Source organism: Saccopteryx leptura, chromosome 2 (assembly GCF_036850995.1).
Source record: "Saccopteryx leptura isolate mSacLep1 chromosome 2, mSacLep1_pri_phased_curated, whole genome shotgun sequence".
NCBI lineage: Eukaryota > Metazoa > Chordata > Mammalia > Chiroptera > Emballonuridae > Saccopteryx > Saccopteryx leptura.
This window is the reverse complement of record NC_089504.1, coordinates 266,679,285-266,707,020: the sequence shown is the minus strand read 5'-3', so window position 1 is coordinate 266,707,020 and position 27,736 is coordinate 266,679,285. Positions and strand designations below refer to the sequence as shown.

The window sequence follows — 27,736 nt, the reverse complement described above, 5'->3', positions numbered from 1 at the left end:
GAACATTTCTTTAGTTTCCTTAATGTGCTAGCAAGCTGTCTCACTTTAAAGAGCCTGAATGTCCAGAAATGTTACAGCATGTAAAATGAGATCAACCATTAAGGCACCTGGCCCAGCCCGTGGTGCCTGGGGGTGTTTTTGGGAGATGTTCATCACACCCCCCACACCCTTTGTCTTTGCCTTCTGACCTCCTGGTGCTCTAGGTCAGTGGTCCCCAACCCCCAGGCCATAGACCGGTACAGGTCCGTGGGCCATTTGGTACTGGTCCGCAGAGAAAGAATAAATAACTTACATTATTTCCGTTTTATTTATATTTAAGTCTGAATGATGTTTTATTTTTAAAAAATGATCAGATTCCCTCTGTTACATCCGTCTAAGACTTACTCTTGACGCTTGTCTCGGTCACGTGATACATTTATCCGTCCCACTCTAAAGGCTGGTCCACGAAAATATTTTTTGACATTAAACCGGTCCGTGACCCAAAAAATATTGGGGACCACTGCTCTAGGTAACCTCTGAGATGAGATGCTACCTTCATCAGACTTATGGTTTTCCCTATCCCAGAAGCGTGTCCAGTAATTCTACAACAGTCTAATAAGTGTGTTCTGTAAAGAATAATACCTAAAATGTATTGAGTACTTTCTGTGTGCCAAGTGTTTTCGCATTTCATTTCCTTTATCCTTGCAGGAACCCTGAGGTAGAAACGTTTGTTCTGTGTTTCAGAGAAAGAATCCCTGAGGAGTCAAGTGGCTGAAGTTAATGGAGTGGTATCTAAGGGAAGTGAGACAAGGACCCACGGTGACTTTTCTCAAAAAAATCGCCATTGCCCTGGCCGGTTGGCTCAGTGGTAGAGCGTCGGCCTGGCGTGCGGAGGTCCCGGGTTCGATTCCAGGCCAGGGCACACAGGAGAAGCGCCCATCCTCTTCTCCACCCCTCCCCTTCTTCTTCCTCTCTGTCTCTCTCTTCCCCTCCCGCAGCCGAGGCTCCATTGAAGCAAGGATGGCCTGGGCGCTGGGGATGGCTCCTTGGCCTCTGCCCCAGGCACTGAAGTGGCTCTGGTCGCAACAGAGCGACGTCCCGGAGGGGCAGAGAGTCGCCCCCTGGTGGGCGTGCCGGGTGGATCCCGGTCGGGCGCATGCGGGAGTCAGTCTGACTGTCTCTCCCCGTTTCCAGCTTCAGAAAAAAATACAAAAAAAAAAAAAAAAAAATCGCCACTCCCAACCACGGCACCATACTGCCCACTCCCGACCCCCTCCACAACCGTGCTTTGAGTGGCTGGCTCTGTAAGCAGAATAATGCAGGACACAGACCTGGAGAGGCACTGCCCTGCCCTGTGGGCTTTCTTCCTGTCTTCTTGACCTCAGGGGTAAGCGCCAGCTCTCTCTGGGCCTTGGAGATTCTGGTCCTGGATCTGCCCTTCCTAGGGCTGCCCTGAGCCCCATCTGGAATGATGAGGAACTTCCTGCGGCAAGTACACAGCCCCGCCCCTCCCTGCAAGCCCTCCCTCTCCGACTCCATCCCCCATTTCAGCCCAGATGGGAGAGAACAGCAGGTGCTCCTGCCCCCTCTGTGTTCTGGGAGCCCATTGTCTAATTTTGTAGGCCTGGCCTGCTTCCCTCAAACCCGGGGCACGTGGGCAGAGTACAAGCTAATTGGCAGGGCTGCTACCAACACAAAAGAACACCGTGCTGCCGGTTCACCGGTTCACCGGCAGGAGGGCCGCGTTCCCAGCTGCTCTGATGCTCCCTGGGGGCCCAGTGGAGGTGAAACTGGGAAAGGGGAGGGGGGAGAGCCGGACCCTCGTGGCTCAGCAGAGAGAACCCCCAGAGGAAGGGGTGCAGCTGAAATCCAGCTGCTCCAGGTGTGGGGCAGCCAGGGGAGACTCACCTGGGACAGGGATTGTCCTGTCCTCTCTGTACCTGCCCTGCCTTGGAGCCCGAGCTATGGGTTCCCGGGAGACACACCTCAGGAGGAGGTTGCCCCCAGCAACCAGCTCCCAATCAAGAGCACCTCCTCAAGGAGACAGAAACGTAAACGGGGCTCCGGGACTGCTGGGGGCACTGTGCTGCCACTGAAGACAGAACCCCTCCACCTGGACGGAGAGAGGAGCCCCAGTGGGAGAAGGATGCTTGCAGGTGCACAGTGTGGACTCTGTTGCTCACGGTCACACGTACGTGTTCAAACCGGGGCTCTGTGGCTGGCAGCAGCTAACCGTCACTGTGCCTTGTGCTAAGGTCCTCGGAATACTGTGTCACTGAATGCTCACAACTCTTTAAGGGAAATTATCCTTCGCTCTTTATTTTATAATTAATGGAAGCTTAGTTCAACTCCTTGCCCACGGAGACATGCCCAGAGAGCGCCAGCGCCAGGCCTAGAACCTGATTCTGTCCAGCAGAAGTCCATGCCCTTGGCCATTAGGCCTCCCATAAAAGGACACTTTGTGTGGGGACGGACAGTACCTATCCTCATAGATATATATTTTCTTAGTTTCGTCTTCTCTGATAATGTGCATCTTGCAGGGTTTCTGTGAAAATGAGATAACATGAAAGGCCCAGGGAAGAGGTTCTTGAGGGTTGGGGTGCAGGGGTCCCTCATCCTTCATCAGTAGAAGCCCGCAGGGTCTACACTTATCGCTGCTCTTTCAAATTAAATCTCCTTCAAAAATACTGCCTTACACCAGAACGAAACAACTGTAAATTCTGAAGGGTGAGGCCATTGGTTTTGCATTCATTTTTATATTTTCCAAGTTAAAATCATATGCATTGTAGTTTTTCTCATTATAGTTGTAATACACATGGAACCGCTATTTATGGAAAACACAGAAACTGTAAAACAGAAATTAAGAAAAATCTTTACTTATCCTTGTTCCCAGAAGGCTACTGTTAAACATTTATTCTTATTTCCAGTGTTTCATTAGTATATTTGCTTTCTTTTTTTATAGAATTGGTGACATCGTGCATGCTACTATAGTGTAAGCCCATTTATAAAATGAAATGTACCATTAACATTTTACCATGACTTCAAATAGTTCTTAAATCATGTAAGAATGAACGGTTGCTTTCCAAAAAAAAAAATTTTTTTTTTTTTTTGCAAAGTGGCTTATTACTCTTATAATGGACAAAGATTATGCTTAAAAGAACTCCATTGCATTAAAGACACATTTGTGAGAGGGGTGCACCGCTTTGTCTAACAGGTCCGGTGTTTTAGGTCTCCCTCAGGCCAAGTGCAGCGTGATAATCCCACACAGAGACAGTTGATTTTGTGAGGGTTAAATGAGATCAGGTATGCTATGTTCCAAAGAGAGTGTGGGCCATAGTGAGGACTCAGTAATGACAAAATTAGGTCAGTCAATGACAATGCAAGGAGAACAAGATGGGTGTTGGTTGGGGGTCCCTGGAGAATTGGAGGACAGTCCTGTCTGTGTGGTGCTAGAGCCAGCTCCTATGGGTGCTCAAAAGCCAATTGTGAAAATACTAAGAAACTTTGCAAACTGCTTTTTTTTTTTTTAAATTGAGAGGCAGGGAGGCAGAGAGACAGGAGTCCCGCATGCACCCCAACCAGGACTCACCCAGTAAGCCTCCTACTGGGTGATGCTCTGCCCATCTGGGACCGCTGCTCTGTTGCTCAGCAACAGAGCCATTTTAGGGCCTGAGGCAAGGCCATGGAATCATCCTCAGCGCACAGGGCCAACTTTGCTCAAACCATTTGAGCCATGGTTGTGGGAGGAGGAGGGGGAGAGGGAGAGAAAAAGAGACAGAAGAGGGAGGGTTGGAGAAACAGATGGGCACTTCTCCTGTGTGCCCTGACCGGGAATTGAACCTAGGACTTCCATACACTGGGCTGATGCTCTACCGCTGAGCCAAATGGCCAGGGCACAAGCTGGTTGTTATACATGAAATTGGTAGTTTGAAATTGATCATAGTGGGTATATTTATACTACAGAAACAGAAAATCAGCAAATGCTACAATCAGGGCTATTTATTTATTTTGATATATTTGTTTGTATTTTTTTACCAATGCCCTACTTGGTAGAGACAATCCAAAGACAGGCTTTGTTGCTTCTCACAGTGGCAGAACCCTGTGGAAATGCTTCTGAAGGTTTGTGTAGCATTTGCAGATTTTGTAAAGATGGTAAGTGATAAGCATGAGCTGAAATGCCGGTCTGATTGCTCCCACTTTCACTGGAGGAGAACAGGGAAGCATCAGCACTGGGGAGCCTAAAAGGGCCAACCAGAGGAGCTTATGTTCCTAGAACAGTAATAACTGGATTAAAGGATGAGATTGCAAGAAGAGGGGAGACTTGTCACCTGGGCTGTCCAGGACGTATCAGTGTAAGTGAATGAGAAGTTTCTTGTCCAAGAGGAAGCTGTGGGAAGGGGCTGAACGGATGCCTACAGAAGGCTCTCTTCCAAGAGCACGAGGAGCCAGGTGCCGCAGATCAAAGACAGAGAGTCTGTGTGCTGGAAGGGCTCAAAGATCCCCTTTAGACCTTCATCTGACAGGTAAGGGACGGCCAAAGCCGGTAAGGAACCTCCTCAAATCCAGAACCGAGGGCACTGAACTCCCTGCTCAAGGTTCTCTCCTGAGTGGCCCACTGCCTGAATTTTTGTGAATAATATACCTGTGGTCACATAATTATGAGTGAAGTTTAAGGGACTTCAAGCGGAAAAACAAAAATATCAAGACTCTATTTGTCTTTGTTTGGCTTCTTTAACAGAACCACATTGACTGAGTGGCTCATAAACAACAGAAATTCATTTCCAACAGTTCTGGATGCTGGTAAGTCCAAGATTAATGCGCCAGCTTATTCGGTCTTTGGGAAAGGGGCCACAGCCAGGTTCATAGATGGCCATGATTTTTGCTATGTCTTTACATAGTGGAAGGGATGGGTGATTTCTCTACAGCCTTCTTTAAAAGGGCACAAATCAGTCCTGGTTGGTTGTCTCAGTGGTAGAGCGTCGGCCTGGCTTGTGAATGTCCCTGGTTTGATTCCCGGACAGGGCACACAGGAGAAGCTCCCATCTGCTTCTCCATCCTTCTCCCTCTCCTTTCTATCTCTCTATCTCTCTCTTCCCTTCACACAGCCAAGGCTCCATTGGAGCAAAGTTGGCCCCGGGCACTGAGGATGGGTCCATGACCTCCTCCTCAGGCACTAGAATGGCTCCGGTTGCAATGGAGCAACGCCCCAGATGAGCAGAGCATCGCCCCTGGTGGGCATGCCGGGTAGATCCTAGTTGGGCGCTTGCGGGAGTTTGTCTCTCTACCTCCCCACTTCTCACTTCAGAAAAATACAAAAAAAAAAAAATTAAAAAGGGCACAAATCTTATTCATGAGGGCTCTACCCTCATGACCCAATCACTTCCCCAAAGCCCCACCTACAAATAGCATCACCCTGGGGGTTAGGGTTACAACATACAAATTTAGGGCAAGAGACACATAAGCACTCTCTGTGGGACTGTGGAAATGGAGTACGGGGAGGAACTAGTGACAGGTATACCATGAAAGGAAGGAAGAAACCAGAGAAGGAAAAAGGAGAATTTGATTTTTTTTTTTAGATATTAATGAGAAACCAGTTTGTGACTGGATATGGACACTGGGCCCAGCTTTCCCAAGTAGTATCTTATTTATATTAACACTCAAACTGAGAATACCTTCAGCTCCATCCTGCCTCGCTGCAGGAACTTGCCCCTGTGATTATTTCTAAGAGCCCCTGTACCCAGGGGAGAGGTCCAGGTTGTATTCTTCCTCTCCCATGTGTTTGCCCTCCCAGATCACCACTGTCCATGCAGTCCGGGTTGTCCGGTGGAAGCCAGGACAGAGTTTGGGCTTCAAGATGTTTATCAGAAAGCAACACCTGTGCAAGGAAGGAGGGCACAGGAATAGGGTAGGGCACGGGAAGAACTTCCACACACTCCCAGTTAGGGCTCTGCCAACCTGGTGGAAATCTCTGCAGGGAGTTTTGGTGTCTTGGTGTCACCCAGGCCCCAGAGGAGAGTTACCCAGGAAGGGAAAGGCTTGGTTAGAAGGACCTTTGCAGCCGAGGGGACCCTGCAGGGACTGCGTCCTGGACACAGAGGCTAATGCACTCCCACAGTGAGGAAACCACAGCTCTCCTGTTTTCTGCAGCATACGACCCCATGAGAAAGCAGCCTCCCTAATTCCCCATTCGCCTTACTGCTCTTAGGAGAGGCTTTCTAAAGGCCCAGGGACACTAAAGGGAAGTAGGACCCAGTGGAGATTATGTCATAACCCATGTGAGACATGACCACCCTCGGAGCACACGGGTCCAGACTACTTCATGCTGGCTCCTAATGTAGTCACATCATACCTTTCCATGAAGTGTGGAAGGGAAAAGGTGACAGCATACCAATGTCATTTTCCTCCATAGTAACATGCATAATTAATAGAATTCTAATTAGAATCTCAGTAGAGATTTTACTTAATTGGATATATAATCTTAAAATTCACATAGAAGATTGAATATCCCAAAATAGCCATTAAATAATGAGGAAAGGATAGTGAAGGAAGATTTTCCTACCAAAAAAATAAATGATTCACAAATGCTACTGTAACAAATAAAAAACTGTGGCATGAGAATTAAAAAAAAAAATCATTAAAATCCCTGGAACAACATAAAGAACCCAGATATAGATCTTAAAATTCTATAGCTGGTCCCACATATCCATTGGGAAGAAAGTCAGGCTGGATCCCTGCCTTACACCATATTCAGAAATCAAGTTCTGATTGTTTAAAGCCCCAAAAGCATAAAAAGAAGTTTAGGCATGTCTATGATTATCTGCATGTTGAAGGGAATATTTTTATTAAGACAGGAAAAGCAGAAGCACTCTGTACTATAAAAGCATTTTTGAATAAACAAGTAAAAATAATGGACTCAACGTCATTTCCGAAGGGCTGCTTCGTCACCTTCAGGTGGAACACTTTAAAAACAGGATGTGAAATTGAACGAGGCAAAAGCAGCGCGTGATGAGCCAACAGAATGTCTTTGTGGGTTTTTTTTTTTTTCCTTCAGAGAGCTCATTTCTGAACAGTTTACTGATGGAAATTTTCTATCTTGGAAAAACTTTTTCAAGTCTATTCGAACAGGTGCTACTGAAGAAAACCTTGGATATTAGCAAAATGCAGCGAGGTCACATTTTCTGCCCTCTGCTAAGGCGTCACATTTTCCGTAAAATTGAAAGGAAAAGAAAGTTGTGAGTGGAATTTCATCCACCAGGACATGTAAGAAGTGCAGAACCCAAGCTTTTGATTTTATGCCATAAATTGAATAAAATGCAGGAAACCATCTTTTCTGACTCATTTAGGACCTGCAGGGCCACTTCATTTAACAATTATAGGCCCTGGCCGGTTGGCTCAGTGGTAGAGCGTCGGCCTGGCATGCAGGAGTCCCGGGTTCGATTCCCGGCCAGGGCACACAGGAGAAGCGCCCATCTGTTCTCCACCCCCCCCCTCCTTCCTCTCTGTCTCTCTCTTCCCCTCCTGCAGCCAAGGCTCCATTGGAGCAAAGTTGGCCCGGGTGCTGAGGATGGCTCTGTGGCCTCTGCCTCAGGCGTTAGAATGGCTCTGGTTGCAACAGAGCAATGCCCTAGATGGGCAGAGCATCGCCCCCTGGTGGGCATGCTGGGTGGATCCTGGTCAGGAACATGCGGGAGTCTATCTGACTGCCTCCCTGTTCCCAGCTTCAGGAAAAAAAAAAAAAAAAAAAAAGATATATATATATAAAATGTTTTTTCTGGGGCATCCTAGTCACTGCAGAGAATGAGCCTGGCCAAGAGCATTCTTCAATGTTAAATCAGTGCTTCCATCACAATTTGAAACAGTCTTATAGAAACAATTAGGAGGAAGTCCCATCATACCGACTCTACTCCGTATTGGACCTTCAGCTTCATTGTATCATGAAAGATACAATTCTTGAAAAACTAAACACACGCAACAAATATAAAGTATTATTCTGAACCGGCTGGGAGTCACAGTTTGGTCAAAGACCAAGGAGGAACATATATACAGACAGCGTGGAAGAATTTGAGATGTGATTTTCTTTTTCATGGCGTAAGCTTATTTTATTTATTATGTGCGGAAGACCAGAAAGTGTTTCTGGGCTGAGATGCCTGTCTCACCAGGTCCCAGAGCAAGGTGTGAAAAAGCAATTCCTTGTACCCAGCAAGAATGCTACCCTAAGCGAGCCAGGGCAATTTCTTTCTCCCCCTGAAGGATCCTGTCTTAGCATCGCCTGCCTGTGATCTGCCATTGTGGAATTCGTCTCTGTCCAGTGGACTTCTTCTAAGAGTCTTCTTCTGTGCCTTGCTTTTAATTCACCCACCAGCCTTTCGCATTGAATGAAAAGCCCCAAACCCATTCAACCAGAGGGTGTTTGCAGAGAACAAATTATTTGTTTGTTTTTAAAGTATTCCCCTTCCTGACCCATATACCAAATCGAAACGACACTGCAAGTATCAATCTAAAAAGAAGAAAAATTCAAGGGATTTGCTCCATTTAAAAAAAATGTGTCATTACCCTGAAGTATTATGAGCAGGCAGGGCCATGGGAATCCAATGATAAAATTGTTCAGGTTTGACTTCGATTTTATTTTTGTTTCATTTTTACTTTTTAACTGTAATAGCTAATTCAAGGATGCCATGCCGACTTTACAACTTGTTTTAATGCACATTTATTCATTCGATCCTCAGAGCAGCAGCATGATAAGATACCAGCATTGTCCTCATTTTACAAATGAGAATATTGAGGCTTGACGGATTGATGTTACCTAGTTTTCCCAATAACAAGAAGCAGAATTTGGAATGACACTTAGGTATTCTGACTTCGAATTCCTTCTTCCCACTGTTGCCTTTTAAAAGACGATTGGACAGAAGGAAATCCGTGAGCCCAGAGGGCCCTTCGTGAGCTGCTGGGCCAGCACGTGCCTCATTCTGCATGACGTGAACACGCTTCAACAAGATAAAATTGGAGAAGTGCCAGATTAAAGGACATCAAGTGGATTTCTTGACCACAGAATGTCCCAGAACCCAGGGATCTTGATGCTTTTTCTCATCCTATTTGGCGGTGGATTTATTTTAGGGGTATGCCTAACTAAGAGCACATCCATGGCCCCAGGCTACTGGGGCTCCTTTGTAATGTTTTGTGTGAGTCCCAGAGAAAGAAAGACCAGGGCAACACCACGGTGTCAGATGAAACTGTGCGGGGCAGTGGCTTCCGCTGGCTCTTGAGCTACCTCCTTGTTAATGTTGCTTGTCACCCTAGGCCAGGCATGGCCAACATACAGTCCGTGGGCTGGATTCGGCCTCACGTAATGAGTTTATGAGGCCCGCAATTAAATTTTTAATATTCTCCACTACTTTAAAATCTCAGCTACTCAGAAGTGGAAGCGTCTTTGATTATTGGAAATCGAGATATTTAAGAAGATAGTGATATGCGGAAAAGAATTCTGCATGTAACTAATCTAGGGTTAACTTCCAATAATTGGTCGAATAGATTTGTGATACTTATTTTTTTTTAAAATTCCATTATAAAGATTTACAACTTTTGTACTCGTCTGTACTCGATATGAACTGTTTGATGTTTAGTGGCGATGTGAAACCCACATTCTTTTAGGTGGAGTTTGCCAGTGTGCACCCAAGGTCAAAACAATTTGTTATTTTTCTGGTCAAGTGTGCTGAATCAAGTGGCATTGTAGCATAGACAAGAGCTGCAGTTGGTAACTGAAAATGTGTCCAGGCTGTTTGTAAAATGAAATAATTGTTTTATTTGTGATATAACCTCTTCAAGCTCATTCTATTAATTAAATATTGTTTCAATTGATTGCGATACAGTTTGGATATTTATACAGTATGTAATATTTTTATTAAAATAATATTGTATATTAAAATTTTTTTCACTCACATTTATTCATAAACAAATTACATAATAAAATTTTGTTTACTTAAACAAATTGTTTTTGTATTTAACATTTTTTAATTTTAATATTTCATCCGGCCAGTATAAAAAGTTTTCTTTCTAATCTGGCCCAGGGGCAAAAACTGTTGGCCATGCCTGGTCTAGGCCCTTGTCACTCTAGGCCCTCTCATCAACAGTACATGAGCTGGAGTCCAGAGGCCACCACGAGGCGGTCCCCACTGGAGGGCTGCACCCCTGCCTTCCAGGCTTCCTGACCCATATCTGCTCTCATCTCAGTCCCCAGGACTCCGGGCGCCTTGGGGGGCCAGCTCTGGGTTGCCTAGGCTTAGATCCTGGCTCTCCTGGTCACTATCTGTGTCATCCATTGTCCCTGTGTGTTGGTTTTCTCATCTCCAAAATGGGGTTAAGAGTAGGATCTATTTTACACAGGGGCTTGTAAAGATGAACTTAGGTCATATTCATATCATATAACATTCAGCTTACTGCCTGGTCCCTAGTAAGTAGTCAAAAAACTCATACTATGGGTATCATCAACTTAATTTGGGCACTGGGAAATATCGCCAGGAGGCAGATGCAGGCCGTCTTCCTCTATTTCCTTCAAGCAGTGTCGGCCCTGCAGAGCTGCCATTACCGGTGGTGCTACGGGGCCAGGCCGTTCTGCCTCCGTGGGATGCTGAAGGCTTCATAAAGTAGTTCTGAGCCTCCCACAGGGACGGCCTCACAGCCCCACGTGCTCGATCGTGACTTCCTCATGACACGTTCCATTCAGAATTGAGTCCTGGGAAAAGTGTTTTATCTCCCTGTGATCCTGATCATGACTCTGGTCCTTTTAGCTTAGAGCCAAATCTTGCCTCCACTTATTTACGTTCCGCACACCTCACTTTAAGCCCTTTTCCTCTTCTGATTTGTGCTTTGTGTATTCCTAGATTTCTGTTTGCTTCTTTTTATGGTTAAAAAAAATTTTAATGTCTTTATTTTGTTATTGATATTTTTGTAAGTCTTTGTAGAATTAGGCAGGGAACACACACACACACACACACACACACACACACACACACACACACACACGCATGCACCACAAGGACAAGCTGAATATCAAACCAAAACACTATATTGGATAAACATTTATTACCATTTACGTGGAGCATCTTAAATAATCCTTTGTAAGCAGTCTAACCATTTTTCTACTCTACAGTATGCCAATTTATACATCTTCAAAAATTAAGTATTCATAGAAGTGTCTTAGAATAGTTTAGTTACACCTGCCGTTTCTTGCGTACTCACTCATTTCTTGCACACTTACTAGTACCCAGAGGGGCATTTTCTCTATTTTTCACACCATGTCAGCAAGTTGGGTAATGCTGTCTCCAGTTTAAACAAAGGAAAACTGAAGCCCAGAGAAAATGACTGCCTTTCTCAGAGACTCCAGCTGTTGTGTGATGGGTTTGAGTCCTGGAATCTAATTTTTTTTTTTTTTGGGGGGGGGGGGGGGTATTTTTCTGAAGTTGGAAACAGGGAGGCAGTCAGACAGACTCCCGCATGCGCCCGACCAGGATCCACCCAGCATGCCTACTAGGGGGCGATGCTCTGCCCATCTGGGGCATCGCTCTGCTGCAACCAGAGCCATTCTAGCGCCTGAGGCAGAGGCCACAGAGCCATCCTCAGCGCCCGGGCAAACTTTGCTCCAATGGAGCCTCGGCTGCAGGAGGGGAAGAGAGAGACAGAGAGGAAGGAGAAGCGGGAGAGGTGGAGAAGCAGATGGGTGCCTCTCCTATGTGCCCTGGCCGGGAATCAAACCCGGGACTCTGGCACGCCAGGCCGACGCTCTACCACTGAGCCAACCGGCCAGGGCTTGGAATCTACTTGTTCAGTCCTTTTCAGTACATTGTGCCGCATTTCACACAATTAAGAACTTCTCTGGCTGGTAACGGCTGCTGCACACATTCTTCCTGCAGAGGCTGTTTTCTCCTCACTGGATGGTGTAGTGCCAGTGGTCGGCAAACTCATTAGTCAACAGAGCCAAATATCAACAGTACAACGATTAAAATTTCTTTTAAGACAATTTTTTTAAACTTAAACTATAGAGGTAGGTACATTCCTTATGGAGGTAGCGCCCGCATGTGGTGTTTTGTGGAAGAGTCACACTCAAGGGGCCAAAGAGCCGCATGTGGCTCGTGAGCCGCAGTTTGCCGACCAGGGGTGTAGTGTTTTTAAAATACGTCCACAAATTCCTGAATTCTCCTTCCTTTAAGAGGTGGAACTTAGTTCCTCCTCACTTGAGTATGGCCTGAACTTATGGACTCACCTCCAACAAACAGAATCAGGTGGAAGCAACCGTCTGTGGCTGAGATCAGACATAGAAGGTACGAGAGCTTCTTCTTTGTTCTCCCTCTTGAATCATTTGCTCTGGGGGCAGCCAGCTACCATGTCATAAAGACCCTCAAGCAGCCCTCTGGAGACACGTGGTGGAAGGGATGAGGTCTCCTGCCAATAGCCGGTGTCAACAGTCATGTGAGTGAGCCACCGGAAGCCTATGGGGTTTCTGCACCGATTTGGTATCAGTATGGTGAATTCCCAGAGGTGGGGGTCACCAGGTTGTCTGAGGAGGGGTGAATCAGCCTAGTTAAAGCTCCCATGCTAAGGAGGGCAGGGACGCTGCCTGGGAAGAGCCACTGCCGTCCAGCTTAGGAAACACAGGAAGAGAGTGAGACCCCACCTCTAAGTACAGTGTGTTCGTAAAGTGATGGTGCACTTTTGACCGGTCACAGGAAAGCAACAAAAGACAATAGAAATGTGAAATCTGCACCAAATAAAAGGAAAACTCTCCCAGTTCCATACCTATTTAGTGCAGTTCGATGTGGGCTCACGCACAGATGTTTTGGGGCTTCTTAGGTAGCTATCCCATATAGCCTCTACAGCAGGGGTCCCCAAACTTTTTATACAGGGGGCCAGTTCACTGTCCCCTCAGACCGTTGAAGGGCCGGACTATAAAAAAAAAAACTATGACCAAATCCCTATGAACACTGCACATACCTTATTTTAAAGTAAAAAAACAAAACAGGAACAAATACAATATTTAAAATAAAGAACAAGTAAATTTAAATCAACAAACTGATGAGTATTTCAATGGGAACTATGCTCCTCTCACTGACCACCAATGAAAGAGGTGCCCCTTCCAGAAGTGCGGTGGGGGCTGGATAAATGGCCTCAGGGGGCCACATGCGGCCTGCAGGCCATAGTTTGGGGACCCCTGCTCTACAGACTCGTCACTGACTGATGGCCTACCAGAACGGGGTTTCTCCACCACGCCGGTTTCCTTCAACTGCTTATCCCACCAAGTAATATTATTCCTAAGTGGTGGTGCTTCGTTATAAATGCGTCGATATTCATGTTGCACTTTGGTCACGGGTTCGAATTTAGCGAGCCACAGAACACACTGAACTTTCCTCTGCACCGTCCACATCTCGACTGGCATGGCTGTGGGCTGCTCTGCTGTATACACGGTGTTATGTCATCATCTGCACATGCGCACATGCTGCCACATCATCCTACAGAAACTGGGAGGGTTTTCCTTTTATTTGGTGCAGATTTCACATTTCTATCATCTTTTGATGCTTTCCTGTGACCGGTCAAAAGTGCACCATGACTTTACAGACACACTGTATATATGAAAGAAAAAAAGACAAGCAACAAACAAGCATGGTAGATGATTAAGGAGGGGTCAGTGGTGCGGGCAGGGGACAGGCCCGGGAGAAGAGGCAGGGATGGCTCTCAGAGTGGAATGCTTGAGCAGGGAGGTGCGTGTTCAGAGCTCTGTGGAGCGTTCTAGGCACAGGAACAAGTCCTGTGGCAGCAGCGAGTGTGGCTTATTTGAAGAAGAGTAAAATAACACTTTAGGATTTCTATGTCAGAATCACAGAACAAATACTCCTTGGGTTGCAGCGTTTCAGGATACGGTTTTCTCTGCCAACCAATCTATGTTTGTTTCAGTGAGGAAACAAAAAACACTTGAACCTATGCAACGTCTCACCTTTTAGCCTCAGCTTCCAGAAAGCTCAGGGCCAGGTTTCTTACCTTCTGATGGTGGGTAATCAGTTCCCACCCCAGGGGCTTGGGGGGTAGCTGGCCCACTCTGCTTTTTTATAGAGATACATTCTTGTCGGGGCTGGACTTTCTCAGAGTATGTCACGTTGTCCCCCATGAGCCGCCTCAAGTTGGCTGGGAAGAGGGTAGAAGAATTAGGTTTTTAGTTGTCATTTGACAGCTTTACCATTGCAGATATAGAAGGCAGTCACAGAGCAGCAGTTCATTGCCTTGTTGATTTATTCCACACACTTGATTATCAGGTGGGCTCCTGGTTCCAGGCACGGGGTGGGGATCTCTGTGGCAAGGGGAAGAAGATGGTGCCTGTCCTCACTGTGCCCTCTCACATTCTAGGACATGGTACAAACCAGGAAAGCAAAGAGTGACAGAGTGTCTGAGGACAGCTGGCACCAACTGGAAGCCCAAAGAGGGCGGCAGCAATTCCTGGGAAGACTTTGATGGAGGGCGGGGGGCGGGGACCCCGTGCTGGTCAGCCCCCACCCCCGGTGGCGGAAGGTGTGGCCATCTTCCAGCGTCAACCCCAGCCTCAGTGCACTGGGGTCGAGCCACATAGCAAGAGCTTTCCTGACAGAAAGGAAAAATAGATCAAACATGTCTCAGCTCCCTGTGCCCTATGTTTAACTGATTTGCGCACAAACTCTTCAATCATGGTGTTAATATTTAATTGTCCTGTCAGGTCTGATCCTTCCTGGTCAGACAGTTAAAAATGGCTTGAGACGAAGGGGAAATGAGACAGTCAGAGGGCATGAAATGAGGCACAGGGCGTGTGTGCTCGGAGAGAATCGGGGCTGAGGGCCGAGGGAGCAGACCTGGGCCCTAGTGTCACTTTTCTGCCTCGGTCCCCACGTCACCTACATCTGTAAGCACAGCAGCACTTCTCCAAAGGCCATTTAGGGAGCCACATAAGAGTTTAGACAACACCAAGGCCTGTGAAGAAAAGGGGGGCGTTCTTCAATGGGGAGAAGCCAGGAGGCTGGTCTTAGGGGCGGGTCCGGGAAGTGACATGCTCATGCCCCCCGGTTTTTCTAAGCCTGTGAGGGGCCGATTGGTAGTGTGACTCCGTGCTCCACCCCAGCCCAGGTGACACCTGATTTACGGGCATGTTTCTGTGAGAAACGGTGTTGGTCTTGGCTTCCCAGCATCCCAGCAGCAAAGAAAAATGGCTCGAGGACTATTTCAGGTTAATGCACTCTCTGAGGCAGTGCATAAATGTCCCCAGGTGACTCATTCGAAGAGGCTATTAATAGGCAGGAGAGGAGAGGGATGGGAGAAGGGAATTTCATTCAATTTCAGACACTCACTTTATTTATACCCCCTTTTCCAAAACAAACACCAACAGATAAATCTTGACCATGGCCAATCCCTTTCCTGATCGAAAAGCCTTACATGTCTGGGTAGTCACAGAAAATCAAGCTGAGGGGATGCTTCATTTTCAGCAAGCTATGAAGCAAAACGTAGAGCCATATTCAGAAAAAACACGGGGGGGGGGGGGAGACAGGACAATTCAGAATAGAGGAGGAAGGAGGAAGGGGACAAGCATCTGAGCTGGTGGATGGTGGGGAATACTCAGAGCATGCACTCTTAGGGGGGGATATCTTAGAGGACAGAGGGACATAGACCTTGAATGCGGTCGAGGGAGTTTTGATTCAGGTTACCTGTCCCACCTCCAGGAAACCTCTCCTGACAAATTCCTCCCGGGCCGGCTTGGGGGCTCCTGTTCCCCACTCCTGGTGCAGTGAGCATCCCCACCTTGTTTTCCCCGTGTGGTTTCGTCTCCCCATCTAGACTGCAATTATGTTCTGCTCCCTGCTGCCTCCCCAGCGTCTTGTGGAGTAATTGGTATACAGTAGGTGCTCCACAAGGACATGATGAATGGCTGAAAAAAAAAAATCTATGAACAGTAGAAAATGAACGCGTGTTTCTGAGTCAGTGCAAGGGTGATCGCAGTGCTTTGTTGGGAAGATTCATCTGGTTATCATGCTCGGAAGGCCAGAGTGAGCAGGGGACGGCAGACCGGGCTGCTTGTGCAGTGCCCTGCTAGAGAGGGCGATGTCCCGTGGGAAGGGGTGGGCTTAGACTGGCTGATGGATTGGGAGGTCTGCCTGGAAAGCGGAGACTAAGAAACTGTGATTCCGAGTGTTCGGTCCAAGACTAGTCCAGTGCTAACAGCTGCAGTACCAGACGCTGAGGCCGAGGGAAGGCTGGCAAGGGGGAGACTGCAGGGAGCAACGAACCCTTAAGGGCTGTGTGTGCTACTACTCTGAATTGAAATAGAAATTCTAAAAGAGGCTGTTTGCATGAATGAGCACTTACAATGGGCTTTGAGACACAGAAAATGAATATTCTAGGAAAGCATGTCAGCCTCATTAATTTGCTAGGAATATAGTAAGAGTCCAATATTTTTAAGAGTGAAAGAATAAATTAAGCATGGAATGCATGGGCGGTTATGGTTTGGACTAGACTTTTTGGAACAGCGATTGGGAGAACTATCAGTTCTTCTTTTGGTTCTATCAGGCCTTGTACTCAAGCCCATTGAAGAAAGCTATGAGCTCTGAGGAAGAAGATTCTTATTGGATGTGAATCATCAGGCCACCCCTCACCTGAGCCAGGGATCTAGGAAACAAGTTGGTGGCAGTCCCTGTGGCCCAAGATCAACGCAACTGCCGACCTTGCTGGTTACACCAGCCAGTCTGCGAAGACTTCCGCGGCCCAGGGGCTGGAGGGCGGCCCCAGCATCTGCTGCAACATCCTTACAGTTGTGAAAGGGAGACACAGGTCTCCCCTTGTGGGCAGGAGAGTGGCAGTTCTTACAGGGGGATGGGGGCTCAGAGCTGAGGGGAGGCAGATCCCACAGTCACACAAAGGCTTGGCTGTGGTCAAGGATCTCTCAGGGAGTCAATATGCAGATTATTAGGCTTGGGTCAAGGAAAGGCCTCCTCTGCAAATAGAACAGGTGCCCGGAAGTCTCAGTGCCAACACACACGATGCTTGTGGGAGGCAAGATTAACAGGCTCAGCGTGGCTGGTGGTCAGGGTCATAGGGCTACCAAGCAGATCTTGGGAGCTGGGGAGGAAGGAAGGTTGGGCTTGCTTTTAGGTCTTAGAGAAGGAGGTTCTGAATGTGGCTGGAGGTGAAGAGGAGACAGAGGATCAAACTGAAGGAGAGCTAGATGGCTTTTAAATTCAAGTTTTACCAACTAGCAGTTGACTATGTCATGTTCCTCCTTTGTGCCCTCTTCTCTGTACCTGTTCTGTGCTGGCCCAGGATTGGTGGGGAGGGAGAAGGGCAGGTGGATGTGCTTTGAAGAGGCGTGGAGTCCCCGCTGCTGGGAAGGGCTAATGCATCAGCAACTGTGATTTCTCTGTACTTCATGACCACATCATAGATGCTCACTCAGCAAATATAAAACAGCAACAGTGCCAGGCTCAGACCTGGAGCATTCTGTCAAGGTCAAGTGGGCCCCAAATAACCTAAGGATCAACTAGAAATAATAAAAGGTTTGGGCCCAAAAATGAAAAATTGGGATTGATCTAAAATAAAATACTTCACTCCCAAATATCTCATTCTTCCAAAGATGCTGTTCCCAATAATCTAGATTCTGAGCGAGACTGAAAAATGTGCTTTGGGTAGAAGATTAGAATCCTTTGCTGAACAATAGATGAAATGTTTTTGAAATAGCTGAGAACAACAAAGATAAAATATCCAAGCCTACTTACACCTAATGAATTAATCAACCAAGGAAATAGACATTTCTGTTATTCAGACATTAGCAAGAATTTACATGTAAACATCTCAGAAATGAAACATCAGAATGTCATATATGGAAGACAATTTTAAAGATGAATTCAGCCCAAGATACTCACTTTATAGATAAAGAAATTGAGGCCCAAAGAAGAGATTACAGTAACACATGAAAAATGCATGTATTTGAAGTTTTACCTTCTCTTGTGCTGAGTGAGAATCTGACTACAATGTGTCCACACACAGCACTTAGCTGCCTGGGACGCCTGTGAGGCTGATGGGGGGTGATATGTGGTTTGATATCATCTAGCGTCTTTTTCTTCTTTTGGGTTCTCCGTTATGGTGTTGTCTGTCATGGGAGGGTACTTGATACAGGCTGGCCAACAGTCAAAGGGATTGGTATATGATCCAAGCAGAACTCATTACAATCTTTCCTTGAGATTGTTATATGGATGATTCCGAAGCTGCTGGGGTCATGTAAGCACGCTTCTTCCCTGACTACAAAGAAGAAGCTAGAATGAGGCTACTCTAGAAGGAAGAAAACCCAAGATTAGGTAGATAGTTGATAGGTGGATACATACATGCATACACACAGAAACAGAAAGAACCAGCTCCCATACTTGCTACTTCTTTTACTTGAGCTAGTTTGAAAAGTATCTGTCACTTGCAAACAACAACGAAAAAATGGAAACACAAGAGCTGTATAACTTTTTTTCATGATCAAAAGCTGGTAAATTGGTCATAAGAGGGGAAAGAAATGAGAAAAACTCAGTTGTCTTCAGTTCCTTTCCTGCAAAATTTTAGTTAAACTCATTTTCGGGTAAAATGTCAGGCTACTTCCAAAAAGTTGCTCTTCTCTGAAAGCTCCACATTTACATTTGCTTTTGCAAATGTCATCCTTTCTGCTCAAGGGTCACTTGCTCCTTTTCTTTCATGTCCCTCTTTGCTCACCCTTGAAAGCCCTGCCCTGCCCCTCCCTCATTCATTTTTTCTTCTTTTAGCAAGAATTGACTGAACCAGCGCTATACTAGGAGTTGGGGGTATGGCAAGGAACATGACATTCATTCATTCAACCAACAGATACTCCTTGAATGTATATAATGTGCCCGCCACAGCATTAGGTGCAGGGAAGTTAGAGGTGAGTGAGCAAGGCAAGGTCCCTGTTTATAGTCTATTGGGAGAAAAAGATAGAACTCATTTAGGAATGGGATGTGTAATCCTGTCATTTATCTCCATCCTCCCTGTGAGCAATTTCTTGTGTTCTATTTCTTATTTGGATGAGAAAACTGAGACCCAGAGAGATTACGCAGCCTGACAAAGATCAAACAGCAAGGCAATGGCCAAGCCAGCATCTAGCTCCAAGTTCTGCCTTTGCAGCAAGCTAAGCCCCCTCAGTAGGACATGAGAACCTTGACCAATCTTGTGGCCTAGGGAGACAGGTTTTTTTTTAATTGATTTTAATTTATTGTGTTTACATAGATTCTAGTGTTGTCTCAAATGCATCCCCCTCCCCGTATTCCCCTCAACATCTCCCCTCCCAATCGCGCCCTCCCCGCTTCCCTTCAGCTTTATGGAGACAGTTTTCAAGATTAGTATATGGCTGTCTGTCCATTAATCTATCTGTTTACATCTGTGTGCCTACCATGTGTGTGTCCAAGACCACATTACCTTTCCGTTCGTAGCTTTGTAGTACGTCTTTAAATCAGGTAGTTTTAGTCTTCCAATTTTGTTCTTCTTTTTTTAAACAAAATTTTTTTTTGCCATTCTAGGTCCCTTGTATTTCTATGTAAATTTTTAGAACCCAGAACATAAACATATCAGGATTTTGTTCCTTTTGACAAATTAGATGAACACCGTTCCCAATTGTGGTTAACCTTTGAAGCCAGCTTTGGTTTTTTCGGTGAACTGATTGGTTTTCAGTTAGGTTGAGTGTTTAGAAGCCTAATTTTCTCTTTCTCTCCTGGTCCTAGGATGCAGTGACACAGAGCATCACTCTGGTGACAGAGAGAGCCCGGAGTGTGTCCAAGGCCCCAGAGGCTGCCGTTTTGTCCTGAGAGGAAAGCCAGCTTCCTCCGTCAGGTGAGCTCTGCGTTGGCCATGGTGAGGTCAAACCTCACCACTCAGACACAGATGAAGCTATTTCAGACATTCCCAAGCAGCCACCCTTCCCTCCCTTGTCCAAAGCAAAGCTCATCTGGTTTAGGGACAGTGGTCTCATCACAGCCCAAGACCACCCCAGGCTCCAGGAGCAAAGAGCATTCTGGGAAGGGGTTGCGGAGAGGCCCAGAAAAGCCAGGGCAGACGCACCGTCTTCTGGAAGCACTGCGGTCAGCGGGGGTGGGGGGGTCTTCCCGGTGGACGCCCGGAGCAGTGCCCATGGCTACCGCATGGCCAGCTCCCCAGGGGCTGCCCTCGGAGAGCTGGCATTTCAGCAGCAGAATTATTGCTTGTTCCCCATACTGTGAATTGTTAGCAGGTTCTAAATACACCATTCATTTTCCCTTTGAGCACCTTCCTTTGAGGGACCTTTGAGAAGGGTCCCTCAGCTCCAAATACCACCAGGGGCCTGAGGGTTTCAAGTCAAAATATTCCCCAAACCACAGCCCTCGGGTGAGATGCCAGGCTGGCCAAGAGTTTGGAGGATAAACAACCACCCACTGGCTAGAAACCACCGAGTCCACAGGAGGGGACTGCCTGGCTCACAGAGGCTGGGAACCAGCATTTTTAGCCGAGTTCATTTAATGAATCCACCTTCCCTTCCATAGATTATGCCAACTTCCCTCTGCCTTAGAAAATAAACCCAGTCCCAGGGCTGGGGCTCAGAAGTGCAGGGTGCAGGCATCTGTAGGACCAGAGCTACTCCCCTGTACCCTTCACCCACTCCCCAATTGTACAAAAAAAAAAAAAAAAAAAAAAAAAAAGAGGCTTTTGTAATGTTTCCGAGGTACCTACCTAGATTCTACCAGTTCCGCTGAGCAACTCCAGGAACATGAGTGCAGCTCTCGGGGCCTGGGCAGCCAACTTCACAGATGAAAGAGATCTGGGAGGTCCCAGTGGACCCGTGCAGCCAGCAGTGCTGTGGAGCCGCTTTCTGGGAAAGGGCGGCTTAACTGAGTGCTTCAAGATCTCGAAGGCAAACAGACAGCAAGGGGGCATTTGCAAACAAGAGTGCGCCTACATAGCAGCTGCTCAAGCCGCAGCCCCTGAAGGAGCAGATTCCATGGAGACAGCCATTCACTGCGGCCTCTCCCACCAGCATGTCGTAGGCTTCCATGGCTTTTTCGAGGACAAGGACTTTGTGTTTGTGGTGTTGGAGTTCAGCCGGCGGAGATCTCTCCTGGAGCTGCACCAGCCTAGGAAAGCACCGGAGGCTCCCTACGACCTGCGTCAGATAGTCCTTGGCTGCCTGTGCCGGCCTCAAAACTGGGTCATTTACCAGGACCTCAAGCTGGGTAAACTCTTCCTGAGGGAAAGTCTGGAACTGAAAACATGGGGTTTGGACTGGCGACCAAAGCAGACTATGAGCAGAAGAAGACCCTAGGTGCTGAGCAAGAAGGGGCATAGTTTCCAGGTGGGCATGTAACTGAGCCATTGGATGCATCACGTGTACCTTGTTAGTGGGCAAACTACCTTTTGAAACTTCTTGCCTCCTCCCGATCAAGAAGAATGAATACAATGTTCTTAAGCACATCAACCTGGGGCGCCGCCTTCATCCGGGAGAAGGTGCTTCAGGTGGATCCCACTGCCCTCCGCCCATTCACGGGCTGCCCCAGGTGAGTGCCCTGATTGTCGCTGTACCCTACCTGTCTCCCTGTCACACACCTGTCTCATCATCACACCCACGTTGTCAGTCACTCCCAGCAGCCTGAACCCCAGCAGCTGGAAGCTTCTCACTGTCCTCAATAAAGGCAAGGTGACCCCCATGCCCAAGCATCTCTGGGGAAAAGAGTAGCCCCTGGTCCCAGAGATGAGTGAGACAGTCAAATGCCACCTCGGTGACAGGCTGCAGCAGCTTCACAGCATCAGTGCCTCCAAGCACTCAGAGAGGGGGCTCGTGAGGAAAGAAGAGGCTGAGAAGCCCACTGGCCTCCCGATCTTCTGGTCAGCAAGTGGGGGCACTACGCAGGCAGGCATGGCCTCAGGTGTCAGCCATGTGACAGCAGTGTGGGGGGGTGTGCTTCAGTGACTCAACCCGTCTCATCCTGCACGGGGACAGTAGCAGCCTGCCGGGCACCGAGTGTGACGGCGGAGTCCTACTCACCCAGAGTTCCCATCCCCACTCCAGATGACAGGAGAACACTTGCAGAAGGCGATGCCGGTATCACTGCCCTGGACGGCAGTGACCCGGCTTGACTACCTGACTGTGTACCTGGTTTCACACCTGCAGGGCCATCGTCCTACTCCTCAGTAATGGCCGCATGCAGATCACCTCCTTCTGGGACCAGAGTCACCCCATGCCCACTGACGGTAGCTGTGAATCGAGAAGAAGCGGGACTCTGCAGGCACGGCCCGCGCGTCCTGGAGCTGACCAGGTGGCTCCCCGCACCCTCACCATGGCGGACAAGCTGCTGAGCGCATGCTCAGCCACAACCGCCTCGGAGCGTCCCCTCCGGCCCCGGGTCCCTTCTCACCCATATGGTTAGCTCCCACAGTGCTGTGTGTTTCGAAATGTGTCCCCGGCCCCGGAAGCTGGGGACAGAGCTCTGTCTGCCTTGCAGGCTGGGACTGCTATGTAATTTTGGGTGTGGGCTGTATGACCCTATGACCTTTACCCCTTTCCTCTGGACTCAACCCGATGAATTGTACAGAATGCTGATACTGAATGCAGGACTGTCCTTTCCTTGGCCTGGCTTACATTAAAAATACATGAATCTAAAGAAAAAAAGGTGTCGGGAGTAATGATTGGCTACTGGTTGTCATGGGCTCTCAGTGGCTGCCGGTCTCAGCCAATCAGCAGCATGCAATGAATGCTCCTGAGTCAGAGGACAGAGATGGCTCTCTGGGAACATGGGATGCCACCTTCACTGTCCATTAGTTCAATATGACATGTAGGACATTTAACCAAATTCAGTGTAGACACATTAACAAGTCCACCGTGAACAAAGTTCCTTTGACAAAAGGTGGTGTGTGGAGAGGTGTGGGAGGCCGGGGCTGGTAAGAGCCCGGGGATGCTCCAGTGTCCCTGTCGTGGGAGAGATCTCTCGGTGGGGGGAGGGGAGGGGAGGGCAGAGCTTATGAGACCTTCTATAAATGATGAGTGCAGGCTCCAGGCCATCGAGCTGGTGAGTAGGGAAAGTGGAAAAGCAAACTGGAAGCTTGGGGAGGCAGCGAGGGAGAAAGGAAAGAAAAAGGAAGGGAAGCCAGGAGCCCCCACAGAGCAGTGCCGGGAGGGACGGCTGCCTGGATGCACTCATATGCCCGCCAGAGGCGTGTGTCCGCTAGTGAGGGATACGAAGTGGCTCACCATCCAGGAGGGACAGACTTAGGGCAGCTGCTTCAGCTGGAGGAAGGGAAGGCTGGGACATGCTGGCAGACAGCTGGAGCAGGTGGCTCCCTGCTAGGCCAGACACAGCATGGCACCAAACTGAGATGGCCACGGCACACGGACAAGTATCAATGTAACCGGATGGTTCCGAGCCAGGCCTCTGGGACATGTCACCCGGTCCTGGCTCTGCCACTTACCGCTGAGTGGCTTGGGGCAAGTTACTCAATTGCTCTGAGGTTCAGTTTCCCCAACTATAAAATGTGGATTGAGCCTCACTTGTAGAGGGCTTATGGGGAGGATTTCGTGAAGGACATTTAGTCCCGCCCTGCTCGGTAAGTGGCAGCAACTGTGGTAAGGATGGTTCAGCTGGGAACCAAATGATGGCTCTGATGTCACCCCCCCCTGAGAGATGGGGACTCTGCCAGTGTTTGGCTGACAGACACAGCTTCTGCTGAGAAAGCTCGTCTCACCGGGGACTCAGCAGGACCTCGGGTTCCAATGTGTGAGGAAGCGTCAGTTTGCCCCCGGGTCTTCCTACTTATCCTGATGACCCAGGTTACTTAGATTTTTGGAGGATCCTCAAGCCTCTTCCTTCCAGGGGTCTGTGTGTCTTTGTTGGGGGGGGTGTGTGAAGTGGGAGCAGATGGGTGTTTGAAGTCACCTCTGGGGCCTGTGCAGGAGCTCAGAGGACCTGGGGCACCAGAATCCCAGAGACACAAACACCGGATTATCTCACAGATAAAAGAGGATTTAGGGTGACTTGATTTAAAGCTTCCCTTCTTCCCTTTTTTTTTTAGGCAAAGTCCTGGGAGTAGCTGGTGGGAACGGGAAACAGACAGAGCCTTGTTAGGAACTTGCATTTTCACTTGCAGAATGAAGGCGCTTTGGTAAAAAGGGGTCTCTCCTTCGTGTGCCCCTCCCATCCTGTGCCATTGAACTCGATCTTTACATTCAAATACATACCCATTTGTATTCCAGTCTAATCATGGGAGACTCGTATCTCTGTGGACCCCAGCCTCGGCTTGTAGCTGACATGAAATGTTCAGGGGGGGCCTTCAGCTGATACAAAAAAGGACTGTGGGGAAGCCAGCCAGCTGGCCAGTGCCCCCCTCCCTCCTAGCATCTTCACCCCACAGCTGGACCTGGGGGCTCAGGGTGCTGGCAGCCCTTTCTCACAACTGCAGTTTACTGGGTCATCTCTGTGCTGCTTGTAATCAAGGCTCTCAGTTCCCGATAGGACAGAAAACCATGAGAACCCAGTCAGGTCAATGACCAAGTGCCCAGCATACCAATGACCAGGCCTCTCGGGACAATCAGAGCAAGTGCTTGCAATTCCAGCCGGGAGCCTGGCTGCTCCTGGTGGGGAAACATGTGCCTGGGGTGACATCCCACCTGGCAATTCCCAAACTGCCCACGAATGCCAGCTCTGTAGCCTCGGTTATAAATGGTAACACCGCACCGCCACTGAAGGGGTGTGGGGGGTACAAGCCTGCCTTTTGTTTAATTAACAGAGGGATTCCACAGAGAAGAGAAGCGACCACTGCCCTCAGTCCCTGGAATCCAAGGACACCTCCTTCACACCACGGCTTTCGTGGGGCACGGGATCCACCTTCCCGGAGCGGGGCAAGGAGCTCACTCCCTGCAGCATGGGTTCCAGACTGAATGCACCCCGACACCTCGGGCTGTCCTGAGGGGGAGGTCGCGGGGCTCAGGCAGCACCAGGCTCAGGGGTGTCTCTGAGGGTAACTCCCATCCAGGAGGGGCAGAGCGGCCAACGAAGGTAGCTGGTTTCCTTCCCGCCAGGGTGTCCCACAAAGTTCTCTTTTCTTTGGAGAGTCCCAAGGAGAACTGTGCCTGGAAACCAAATGGACCCCTTGAGGCCATTCCCTCAAGAAACGGAGTTCTCAGCTTTCTAGAGGTTGATTCATTCCCTTTTCCCACGTCCAGAGTGACGCCACTTTAAGTGTCACTGCTCCTTCCTCATTTCAGTTCCTGTTCTTTCTCGCCATGGGGCGCGAGGGCAGAGCTAAGGTTTCCTGTTCTGGGCTCCCTTGTTGTGGGCACTGACCTGCACCCCGCTGTTCAGCGGCTCTGTTCAGCTTTGTGGGCTGGTGCCCACCTCAGTGGCATGCAGGGTAACAAGTGGGTCTGGGACCCCCAACCCCCGTGGCCTGGGGAGAGACTTTAAAAATGCCCAGCCTCCACTCCTGAGATCCTGACTTAACTGGCCTGCACTGGTAGTCTGAACCGGCCCCAGGTGACTCTAACGTGCAGCCATGGTGGAGACTCCACCCTCCCCCAGAGCAGGCAGACCCTCAATATCCCTTGTCTCACCTGCACCAGTGAGGCAGCTTTGCCCAAGTGACACCTCTTTTATTTTGTGTTTGTGTTGGGGCTTCTTAAACCCTACATGTTCCAGACCCTTCGCCCACTGCTGATAGTATTTGTCTAAGCCACAAAACTCTTGGGGGGACCAGGTTCTGGCAGGGGAGCCCCTGGCAGGCATGTCTCCTCTGATGTTTGGAACTGACTGAATAACTAAACCTTAGGAAGTCCCTGTCCCAGGCACACAGGAAAAGGGGTCTTGCCTTGTCCTCCAGGTCCCCTCCACCCCTGACAAACATCTTCCTCCACATCTTCTAGACTGCAGACCAGTTTCTGAGCCCTAGTGGGAAGCAGGCTTGGGCAAGTCAAGGACTGTGTGAGGTCGCAGGTGGGCTGAGCAGCCAGCCTGGCGGCAGTGTTGTTTTTACTGAGACTAGGATCACGAAGGTTGAGTAACTTGTCCAAGGGCTCACAGCTAGGACTGTGTGCATGTGTGTGTGGGGGGGCATTGGGGGTGCACAAGAGATAGAAAAGGCTCCCATATCATTTTTTGTCATTGCTCACTCTTGCGATTTCATCAAATCCATGAATTCATGGCTTTGCACAAGCTGATGGATGAAGTGCGTTGTCTCTGAAAGTTGGTGATGAAAACAATGTTGGGGGCTTTCCAAGTGGTGCTGCATGCGGTACACATCTGGTAAAAACAGAGCTCAGGGGAATGGAGAGGAGAAGCCCTTACGTACACAGACTGGAGAGGAAGAGAGAAGACCAGGGGTAAAGACACCAGATCCTTCCCAGACGTTGATCACGGCCCCTCCCTGAGGTCCAGGAAGGAAGAAAGGCACGAAAAAGAACCAAGCCAGGTCAACTGTTAAAAATTATTTAATAGAAAGTCCAATGTCAAAATGTAACAATAAACAAAAATACACGTGTATAAATATGTATATATAATTAGACCTGTACACTTTCTCAGACCCTTTTCAAAATGGAACAGAATCACCATTACATCTTGGTGGTCAAATCAAAAATAATATTCAAGCGATGTAGACCCATAGAGGCTGTGGGCACAGTGCTGCCGATGGACGCACTTTGAGGGTTCAAACAATTCCGCTCCCAAGAGGGCGGGCGATATTGCCAAATGCCTTTTTCCGGAGACCCCGAGGGGGAAAGAGGAGCCACCCCACAGCTCTGCACGCTGTCCCTGATCTTTCCTTAGCACCTGCAGCCACTACTGTCCAGGGACAGCTCTCCTGTTGGGGTGGGGGGCTAGCTTTATTTAAATTTATGTTGTTCGGGAGTTTGCTTGCTTTGTCTCCCAGATTAGAAGCCCTGGGGGATTCTGTCTGAAGACCTCCCTCTTCTGCGGGCTGAGCACCAGCTCCGAGTTTGGGGCAGATGCTATCAAAAGGGCTGATCAGCTCTTAACACAGTGGTGTCCACAGGGGGTGTGCCCATCCCAGGGGGCCCGCAAGGTCCCTCTCAGGGGTTCAGAGAGGAAGTACCAGAACCTCTGATGATAATATTTTGTATCTTATTCTTTCAAAACTTTTATGTTGTGTACTTTTAAAAAAATGTGCCTAATATATTAGTACAGAAGTATGTGAATATAGGCTTTAAATAAATTAATGAACACGAAGAAGGGGTACATCTCACCAGCTTTTGCTGATAGGTGTGTGTGGTAGAGACAGATGGCACCCAGTGCTTTACAGGCTACAAGTGCCCATGGCTGGCCAGGGAGGCCACCCTGCAGGGCTCCCGTGCCCGCGGAGGAAGCCTACGCAGGTGCCTCTAAGATGCTACTCAGCCCTTCTGGGAGTGGACGCCTCCTGGTCCTGCTCCTGAATCTTGAACCAAGGCCTTATTCCTAATAAAACACAAATGCCCTTGGGAAGGGCAAACATGCAGCCATCGCCAAGAGGCCAGCCGGCAGTTTTGGTTTTTTCCTGGTTATGGAGTGGGAATTGGACCAGGGCAGACAATGGGAGAGGGTACAAACCCGACTGACTGGTCGTATTCTATGACACCCACCCCTGCCACCCCCCTAGGGACTTCCAGGGCCTTAATTTTAAAGTAGGTGTGTGTGAGGCCAAATGTTCTCAGTCCAGCACCCTGATCATCACGGGTCAAATTCTAATCACAACGCCTAGGCTT

General features: G+C 48.6%; 1 pseudogene; it reads left to right on the top strand.

Moving 5' to 3' along the window:
- Positions 1-20,804: 20,804 nt before the first annotated feature.
- Positions 20,805-22,064, top strand: LOC136391957 (serine/threonine-protein kinase PLK1 pseudogene; annotated as a pseudogene).
- The last annotated feature ends 5,672 nt before the right edge of the window (positions 22,065-27,736 follow it).